Source organism: Abramis brama, assembly GCF_963993115.1.
Source record: "Abramis brama genome assembly, chromosome: 6".
NCBI classification, from domain to species: domain Eukaryota; kingdom Metazoa; phylum Chordata; class Actinopteri; order Cypriniformes; family Leuciscidae; genus Abramis; species Abramis brama.
Window position 1 is genome coordinate 12,241,143 of NC_139968.1, and position 11,225 is coordinate 12,252,367.

Here is an 11,225-nt window from a genome sequence, read left to right on the forward strand (position 1 = left end):
TTATTTTATGTATTGTATAATTACTTCAAATAGTTGTAGACATTTAAAATAATTTTATTTATTATCAAATAAAATAATTCCCATACTTCCTTGTTTGTTATAGTTTTGGCGAATTTACTGTTATTCAAAATAATATAGATGAATAATAATACTGTACCCTAGTGAGCAACAAATGACTTTAGGAAGCCTAATATACAGCAGAATAAATGTGTAAACATGTAAAGGTGAGAAACAGGCCCGAAAGGCCATGGAATCCATCAGCTGCTTCCACTCTAAGAGCTTGTTTTCTGATCGTATCCGCCGAAAGTAATGCAGATGATGGCTGGGGTTCGTAATCGAGATGAACGCATGTGTCCTGCACGCAGACGTGTTCACTGATACATTATACTGCCGAGGACACTGTGCAAACTAATTGGAAAGAGATCTAATGTAACGCAGAAGCTCATTGGCACCTTATTGTGTTCTTTCCTAAAATCCAACAGCACAAAATGGAGATCAAACTCAAATATAAGCAATAAAAGTCCACTCATCTAAAGCTATAACCCAGCTAACAGGGAACGTTCTGGCAAGATTCTCTCAAAGTTATGAACAAACTTCTTTCAGTAACGTTACAACATTCGTTCAAAGTTATCTGGGCTTCAGAAATTCTCAAAACGTTATCTATACTTTTTAAACATGTTTTAGAGGCCGTTTACACGACACCATTTTCAGCAAAAAAAAAAACTAAAACGTTTTATTAGTTTTGGCCGTTCATTTACACGACAACGGCTTTTTGGGGCCTGAAAACACAACATTTTATTTTTATAAAGTTTTTATAAACGATACTGTTAACGATACTCTGTGTAAACTACAAAAACATGAATTTGTGAAAACGGTGACGTCATGCACACGTGTGTTACGTGTTCAGTCTTTAGACGCCTAGTGTTTCTTTACAAAGTGACATCGCCATCTACTGGCCTGGCATGAATAATACAACGTTTTTAGCTGTTTTCACAGATCCGTGTGGACGGGGATCGTTTTGACAAGATCATCGTATGAACTTTTCCATTTTTAATACATAGTTGTTGTGTAAACGTACCCTTTGTTGCATGTTCGTCTAACATTTCGTAAATGTTCAAAAGTAGCCTAACGTTGTTTCCTCAACGTTCGAATAACCAATAAAAAGAAAATCAGAAATAACACGTGGGGACCTCAGCAAAAAGTTCTTAGAACATATTTTTGTTAGCTAAGTGATTAGATTACAAATAGCGAAGGAAACAATGCTCAGCACAGGCACTGCGACACCAAACAAAACGGCAGCCGAGGTAAAGCGGAAACGAAACGCTGAAAGACTCGAGAACAAACACCCTGAGCCGATCTGAGCAGCTGGTGGACACTGCAGTGACTCAATTACTGTACGAGCAGTGAAGTGTGCAGTAATCTGTGTTTCTCTCTCTCTCTCCCGCTAAGGAAGAAACTCATCAAAGTGGAGATTAGCCGCGCGGCTGTGATTATTTCGGGTGCTGTAATGTAACGGTTCAAAGGTGCCATTAATCTTCGCGTTCAGATGCACATCTCATTCGGTGGAGTCTCCTTGATTCGCTCACAAAGGGAGGATGCAGCAATTTCTGAATTGCTTTCGTGCCTCTAAGCAGACTAATCTAACCTTCCACGTAACCTTCACAACAACTTACTTTGCATACATTTATTATCATTTCAAATCACAACCTTCAATGTCATATGTAACGTAACAGCTCCCCCTGTTGGCCAGTCGGGGTGGTGCATCTGTAGACAGACTGGGTCTCTCATAGCACCAATCATTACACAATCGGCCTCCAGGGGAGATCTGAACTCCAGAACTCCTGAAAAATTCATCAGCCTGTTGACGTCACTTTATCGTTCAGATCTCCGCTAATCGGAACAGAAAGTCTCCTAATGAAGCATGTCATATTGAGCATATTTAAAGCAGATATGGGACCAGGCTATAAATGAGCTGCATTTCAAGGATAATTCATATATGGAATCAGTAAAGGAAGCATGTAAGCAATACGCATTAATGATTTGAGCAAAATGATTACACACTAGATGACTGATTAAATAATCGCAATTAATGTAACCGTTTTGTCACCACAGTCCTTGTGCAAAAAAATCAGCTCTCATTTTACTATACAACAAATAAGAGGAACTTTCCATGAAAAGAATATAGAGTACAAAGTATTGAGTTAAATAGTTGATCTTGACGAATAAAATCAACACTGTAAAAAAAAATTAAAAATATTTACATTAATTATATTATATCCTAAGTGTCACTATGTTCCATGTGGTAACAGTGTTACACATAATGTGGAATCCAGATTGTTTATTGTCCAGAATTTCCATAAAGATTCCATATTATATTTCCATATATGGTATGACATGTTTTTCTGTGTTCACTCTTGAAAAAAAAATCCTATTTTTTATTTTTTAAATATATACAAACATGTTTCTTAGGCACTCAATCAAATTTGCACAGTCATTCATTTTAATAAAGGAAATCAATAAAATAAATCAAATTGAAGAAAATAAATCCCTGTTTGGCACAATGTTATGTTTTTATTACTAAGAAAGAAAAGCTGACGTTTTGTTAAAATATTATTAATATATCAAAACCATGGTGAAACCAACATGCAGAAACATGCAAGAAAAACTAAAATAGGAAATTATATCATATCATATCAATGCCTTTTATAACAACAGTTAATATACAGTAATGATACAATACAATAAACATACAGTAATGATACCTATGAATTAATTCATGATATTTTTGTATATAAAACTGTATTTAACTCATGTTTTTTAGTTAAAACTCTATTTTTTATATTTTATATATTTTTTAAATAATATATATTTATATATTTTTACATTTATAGCACCTTTCTAGTCTTTTTCCAACCAAGAACTCTCTGATCTCTGATAAAGGCAACAAATAGTCAAGAGGACCTAAACATTCTCATTATCATATGAGTTTATGTTTTGTGTTTGAAACTTTACAAATAGCTAAAACGGTTGAAACAGAAGCATCATGATCATTGCAGTTAACTAAGAGCTGTAATTTCAGCACCATTAGTGGCACCAAACAAAACTGCAGAAATAATGACAGTAAACAGTTGTCTGTGTTGGTGACCTGTGAAATGCGACACTGACAATCTCGCTAATAACCTAACATGCTAAATCCCCACTATAATCACCACTGAAAATATCCCACTCTCTACCACTGCCGCATCATGCTAAATAAGTTGCGCTAAATAAATAAAACAGAAATAGTGCCCAAGCAACAGCCTCCTACTAGGTATTGTTGAGATATTTCCAAGTCTAATCCTGAAGGCAGAATCCATTATGCTTGGCGGGGAGCAGTGAGCGTCTGTGATAAGCTCTCGCCACCTCAAAGACACGAGGTAAAATACGCCAATAGAAGCCTGACTGCAGGGTTAAGGGTATTAGCAGACCTACAAAGGCGACATTTCACGTGCAATTTTGGTTATTTCAGTCCTAAGAGAGGAATCCAGCAGCTACCCAGCTAACAGGGAACATGCTCAAAACTTTGACATTCTGGCAAGGTTCTTTCAACGTTATGAACAAACTTTCTCCCAGTAACATTATTAGAATGTTTGTTCAAAGTTACCTTTAATAATGTTCTCAAAACGTTAGCACAAATACGTTATTTTATACATTATTCATGGTGCGGATGTTCTTCCAACATTTATTAAATGTTACTACCTGTTGAGAACATTCTAAAGTAACGTTCCAAGAAACATTTAAAAAACTGAACATTTTGAACATTCAGAGAACATTTGGAAATAACATTTTCATAACTTAAAGGAACACGCCGAATTTTGGGACTTTAGCTTATTCACTGTATCCCCCAGAGTTAGATAAGTTCATACATACCCTTTTCATCTCCGTATGTGCCGTAACTCTGTCTGACGCACCCACCGCTAGCCTAGCTTAGCACAAAGACTGGAGGTAAATGGCTCCAGCTAGCATACTGCTCCCAGTAAGTGACAAAATAACACCAACATAACAAATAATGTACAAATTGCCGTTGCCGTGTTCCTTTAAAGGGGATGTTGGTAAAACCTTCTCAGAACATATTTATAATAGATAGGTAGTTGACTACTTACAGACAGGAAAGAAGGAAAAAGTCGTCGAAAAGACGTGAACACTTTCACCTTTTAAACAGATTTATGGGCCATTTATGCGCTCTTTGCTGTTAAAACCATGAAACGTGAGCAGTAAAATGAAACAAACGCAAGATTTTGTTAGAGGTGTAAAGAGAACCTGAAAACCATACCTGAAGTACAGATACCTTACAGCGAAATGACTCCATTACAAGTCACCAATTCCAATGCGACTTGAGTAAAAGTGTATAGAGTATCTGATTTGAGCAGTACTATAGTATTTTACTCGTACAGAATGTTAGCTTTGAGGCTACATGCTAGTGTTCTCCTAAGCACTTACAAAATATACTATAGTAAATACTAAATATACGTCTTTCTCTTCCAAGAAAATTTACTAAATATAGATGACTCATTTTGTTCATACATTATTGATCATTAGATAGCTAATGCTAATGGTCCTCCTCACTTAACTAGCAATAGCAGCTATCATGTAGCTATCATGGTTTTGACAGACCAGGACATAAGCTATACTAAATGCTGACAATAAGTCTCACTCCAGCACAGGACATAAAAATTAACTCCTTATCTAAAAATCAATATTTGATGAGAAATGTACATTTTCATTCAAAGGCAGATGTCTACTGACACCTAACAATGAAAAGATTGTGTCAGATCTGTGCCACACTGGTTAGCGCACATGCTGCAGACACGTTTAGCTATGATGCTAAATCTGGAGCTAAGTTTAGCTTATGATGAGTCCTGATCCCATTAATTTCCTATTGCTATACTATTTCTGTCAAATAAATAGGCAAAAGATTCAAAACAACAAAAATAAAATATAAAAAAGTATTTTTTACTTACAAATACCTCCACCTCCAACTTAGCTAATAAGCTAATAACACTAGGACAGCAACCTACATCATTCCCTACAAGAAATCATAATGTTTCTTATACTAAAATTAATTTGCACAATATGGAAAGAACAGCTGCAATGAAACCAGTGTTGTTATTGTTAAGTAGAACTAAAACTTACAAACTGTTTTTGTTAATTGAAAGCTGAAATAAAACTTAAAGGAAAATTAAAAATGTTGCCTTTGCAACTAACTGAAATAAAATACGTTTACGCTGAAGTACTAAAATGACTAAAAACTAAAATAAAGCTAAATTATATATATATATATATATTATATATAGAGAAAATCTGACATGGGCAACTATACGGCACAGAAAATGCTCCGCTGGCTCGGCTGAGAAGAGTGTGAAACCCAGGCTGATGTCTTACTTCCTCAGCAGATCTGACATGGCTGCTTGTCCAAACGCTTTAATATCCGCTGGAACAATGTAATTCTGACAAACAGCGGTAAGCCAACCTCAGTAAACACTGATGTATGGAGAGAGAAAAAACTCTTCAGTAGATGCACATAAAATGAAACAAAACACCTTGAACTCAGTGCAACCTTGTAATATTTGTTCTGGATCCATTTGACTGCATTTGTTGTGATTCATCCTGGAGGGCAAAAATTGATTTAATTTAAATGACAGTAGGCCCTGCTGCTGTACAATAACATTCAACATAAGGTAGGCCGAGTGTGTTTGTTCCCGGCTGAACAATTCCACATACAGCAGCATTTAATTTCACAAACTGAAAGCGCACGCAGTGAATGGGCTGTAGGGATTACCCAGACATCCTCTCAGTGCGCAAAAATAGCAGTCTAAACCTGCAAGCAGGGAAAGATTGAGGAGAGTTCAGGAAAATGTGAAGCGCTGGACTAAACCGGATGATGTCCAAAGGCACAGTTTACATCTGAACCAGAGATTTGCAGTTATCCAGTTTTAGTGTCCACAGTTAGTTTTCTGAGTGAGCATTGTGCCAGCAACACCAAGGTCATGGGTTCGATTCTGACAATTGTATGTTTACTGAACTATACAGCTAGTTGCTGAGGATAAATGTGCCTGGATCAACAACACTTTTGTCCAGATCTATTAATGAATGTATAAGTACATTAAAAATGCAATTTATACATACAATGACTTGAAGACCATTATATTTGGACCATACAAAAGATGTATGGATGTTGGTTGGTTGGTTAGTTGGTTGGTTGGATGGATGGATGGATGGATGGATGGATGGATGGATGGATGGTTGGTTGGTTGGTTGGTTGGTTGGTTGGTTGGTTGGTTGGTTGGTTGGTTGGTTGGTTGGTTGGTTGGTTGGTTGGATGGATGGATGGATGTTGGTTGGTTGGTTGGTTGGTTGGTTGGTTGGATGGATGGATGTTGGTTGTTTGGTTGGATGGATGGATGGATGGATGGATGGATGTTGGTTGGTTGTTTGGTTGGTTGGTTGGTTGGTTGGATGGATGGATGGATGGATGGATGGATGGATGGATGGATGGATGGATGGATGGATGGATGGATGGATGGATGGTTGGTTGGTTGGTTGGTTGGTTGGTTGGATGGATGGATGGATGGATGTTGGTTGGTGGTTGGTTGGTGGTTGGTTGGTTGGTTGGTTGGTTGGTTGGTTGGTTGGTTGGTTGGTTGGTTGGTTGGATGGATGGATGGATGGATGGATGTTGGTTGGATGGATTGATGGATGTCGGAATGGATGGATGGAAATTCAATTTATACATACATTGACTTGAAGACCATTATAATTTATTGAATTAAAATGTATTGGAGCAAAAAGTAATAAATGTCAGGAGGATACCTGATATCAGGAACTGATGTCATAATAAAGAAAATAAAAAATATAATAAAAAAAATCTCAAATTGAAGAAAATAAATCCCTATAAAATAGTTTGGCACAATGTTATGTTTTTATTACTAAGAAAGAAAAGCTGACGTTTTGTTTAAATATTATTAATATATCAAAACCATGTGGTAAAACCAACATGCAGAAACATGCAAGAAAAACTAAAATAGGAAATTATGTCATAGTATCATATCAATGCCTTTTATAACAAGGCATAGTTGTAAAATATGTGGTCTCCAAAAACATACAGTAATGATACTTATGAATTAATTAATGATGTTTTTGTATATAAAACTATTTAACTCATGTTTTTGAGTTAAAAATATATAAAACTAATTTTCTAATATTTTAGATCTAAAAAAAACTCTTTCAATGATGAAAATCTGTACACCATGTATGCAAGTTGCAGGGAAAATGACAAAAAAAGACAAAAAAAAAAATCATTGGTAGAGTCAGTATGAGACTGGGGGTGAGATTGAGAAATTACTTTAACCAGATCCAAACCTTTTACTCAATTGCACTAGAAATCTCTATGCTTCCTTATAGAAGCATTATAGAGATTGATCAAAATCTTGCATTTCTCCAATACCGGTGAATGGGTTGTTCCTGACCCTATAATTTCCATGTTCCACCTTATCCAGGACAAATACAGACCAACTAACTACTACAATATAACATAGTCCATGTGGCATTGTGTTGGGAAGCTTTCATTGATTAAACCATTCAAGAAACAAGAGAGGGGAGAAGAAGAGTGAAAAGGGGTTGAAGATTGAAGTTGAAGGTTTGACAGATTTAAGGCTGGTGAGAAATCCAATCTACAGTCATAATATCCTCAAGGGGACAGACAACTACTAGAGGACATAAGTGTCCACAATCAGAGATGCCCAAGCTCATGCAATCTGTGTGAATTAATCCAGTCTCCCAGAAAGATAAGCTCCGGTTTAAGATTTCTGGAAGAATGTCAAAAAAATCTGTGAATATATAAAGGTGTGGTTACACCCTATATAACATGTACAAGTGGAAGGGAAATTGATTTAATTACGCAATGTCTGTTGGGAAAAAGACCTTCAGCAGTTCATTAACGTCAAATTGAATCTTTCAATTCATCAAACACCATCATTTATAATCACACATTTTAGGCCTCGCTGCTTCAAAGTATTTAGCAAGCATTCAAATCTGTCAATGTCTTATACACAAAATCTTCCAAGTTGCCAAGTTAGTTGCCTACCTAGATACATTTTTATATTAACAGGATGCAAAGCAGTGGTGTGAGGTGGTGTTTTAAAATGAGGAGGCAAAGTCCTCACTTTTATTTATATACTGTATATCAAATGTAAATGTATGCCCGTTACACTTAATTTTCCTGGTTAAATAAACATTAAATAAAAAAGAGAGACCAAATACAATTCTATTTGTATGTTTTGCAATAACTATGTAAATTTATATTTATTAAAACCAAGTATAACTTTCAAGTTAGTGTTTTTACGCATTTTTAAATCTGTATTCCAAAATAATAACTAAAGGCAGTAACAATTTAAACAATGTATATTATTTGTGAATTTAAAACTTGTCAGCTTTTCTGAATGCAGCTTATTTTCATCAGTCTTCAAGCTTGTACTGGACATGCTGGTTACAGACACAAAGATGTACCTTTAATTTCCCCAAGCGGATTGCTCATTAAAACCCCCACAGTTATCATATTTTCAGACCAATTTTCAAGTTTGATTTTGACGTGACATAAAGCGGTGAAATGGCTGAGTTGTTAACTTTTTAATTAGTCTTCCCATTTCCCAGGCCGAAGAAAACGCGCATGAAAACAAGAGGTGGGATTTATCGCACAAACCAATCATATCCAATCATAGTGCGATGCCTCCTCTCACCTCCTCTTTACTTCATTCATTCTCAATTACCCTCCACTAAACCCACCGCACGCATTAGGGGGTCTATTTTAAGTCAGTGGGGACAGATTGGTTGGTTGGTTGGTTGGATGGATGGATGGATGGATGGATGGATGGATGGATGGATGGATGGATGGATGGATGTTGTTTGGATGGATGATGGATAGTTGGTTGGATGGATGTTGGTTGGATGGATGGATGGATGGATGGAAGGATGTTGGTTGGATGGATGGATGTTGGTTGGATGGATTGATGGATGGATGGATGGATGGGTGGATTGATGAATGAATTAATGGATGGCTGGATGGATGGATGGATGGATGGATGTTGTTTGGGTGGATTGATGAATGAATTAATGGATGGCTGGATGGATGGATGGATGGATGGATGTTGGTTGGATGGATGGATGGATGGATGGATGTTGGTTGGATGGATTGATGGATGGATGGGTGGATTGATGAATGAATTAATGGATGGATGGATGTTGGTTGGATGGATTGATGGATGGATGGGTGGATTGATGAATGAATTAATGGATGGCTGGATGGATGGATGGATGGATGGATGGATGGATGAATGAATGGATTGTTGGTTGGTTGGTTGGTTGGTTGGATGGATGGTTGGTATGGTATATTTAATAATTCATGTTTTTAATGTTCCAAAACTAACAAACAAAAATAAATAAATGGCTTGTTATTTATCAATAAGGTGATGGACAGATTTTGAAACTGAAACAATTTTGGTAAGAATTCTAATCAATCTGTATATTTTCTTTGGGGCATAAAGTCAAAGAAATGTCAGGGTGGTGCAACTGATTCCATGAAAAACAAATATCATAAGGAAGAAAAAAGCCTTTAAAAAATTGAATTAGTGAAAAAAAATAGATTTTAGAGTGATCCCAATCCTAATCAAACACACCTACACCTACACTCACTGTGACCTTTATTAAGTGAAAAAATGGGTCACAAAAAGGTTGCAACCCAAAGCTAGGGTTCAAGAGAGCTATAATCTAGCCAGTTGTTGTATGTGCTGCATGTATTCTGAATGTCAAGTACGCACGGATGTCCTGAACTGTTCTCCTGCAGGGTCAATGATGCGATGACTGTAAGCTCTTCTGGCAGGGAAGTGAACGGACTGCGTTTCGCAAGGAAAGACTAAGTTGTGCTCAGGGCTTGTTGAGCAATAGGACAGTGATCCTGGGCAACATTCATAGGGCATGAATTCAGGATTCAGGACAGAAGCAAAAGCTCCCTGCCCAAAGTCATTGCGTTCATTAGCATAGATTTTCCACACAGACTTTTGCTTCTGTTTGATCTGAGAACATGGCTTTATGTTTATGTTAATTAACTGATTTTAGAACTGCAAAACCTGAAAAATGAGTCACCGCTTTTAAATGAGAACCAGCCAATCAGAGCCATGACTGTAACACATACTGTAATTATGTATGCATTATATAATATATAAGTATTCTTTTTCATTGAGTACTGATGCATTGTGAATTTATTAATTTGTGTGTTGTTGTAATGATGTCGTCCTACATGACTAGAATATATTTATTTATGTAATTAACATAAATATATATTAAAATGTTAACGCATAAGCATTTCTAAAAGCCTTTCATATGAACCAAACTATGTTCCTTTCAATATTCACACATTTCAGCTAAGGCCAAAAAACACATAATGCTGAAAATGACTGCAGTGTGTAAATCACAGCTGGAGAGGGAGAGAGAAAATTGCTTTTATTGCCTTTCCAAATTATGCAAACGATTAGTTGGATAAAATAATTGTGAGGCCCAGCAAACTGGAAAACAGACACTTGGCTGTCGCTCGGCAGAGGAAATAACATCAGGAGGGAAACGCGAGGTGAAATATTAATAGAATATAAAGCTAGAACTGATTGTGATGAAAAACAGCCTGAAATATGAAGATTTGTTTACATGATGCCAGCAAACTAATATAGATTAAACAGGAAAGCTGCTTATAGAATACAAATTTCTATATAACATTTATTCTATACATGTATTCATTTGATATATATACTTATAATGTATTATACATGTATGTTTTAGAATTTGTTACTTATTATATATATATATATATATATATATATATATATAATTTTTTACAGTATATATATATATGTGTAAAAAAAACATATATTTTTTACATTGCTTTAACTCAGTTAAGAAGAAAAGATAAGATTTTGCACTTCACTAAGTTAAGCAATTTTCTATTTTTTTATAAGTTATACAAGATTCAACTAATTTTTTTTAAGTCAGTTTAATGTGATTTAAGTTGAAATGACTTAGGTTGATTGTACTTAAATTTAAGGCAGCAACTTTTTTACAGTGTATATATATATATATATATATATACTGTATATATCAGGGTTATTATAGTTAATTTAAGATAAAGAAGATAAACGTTTACT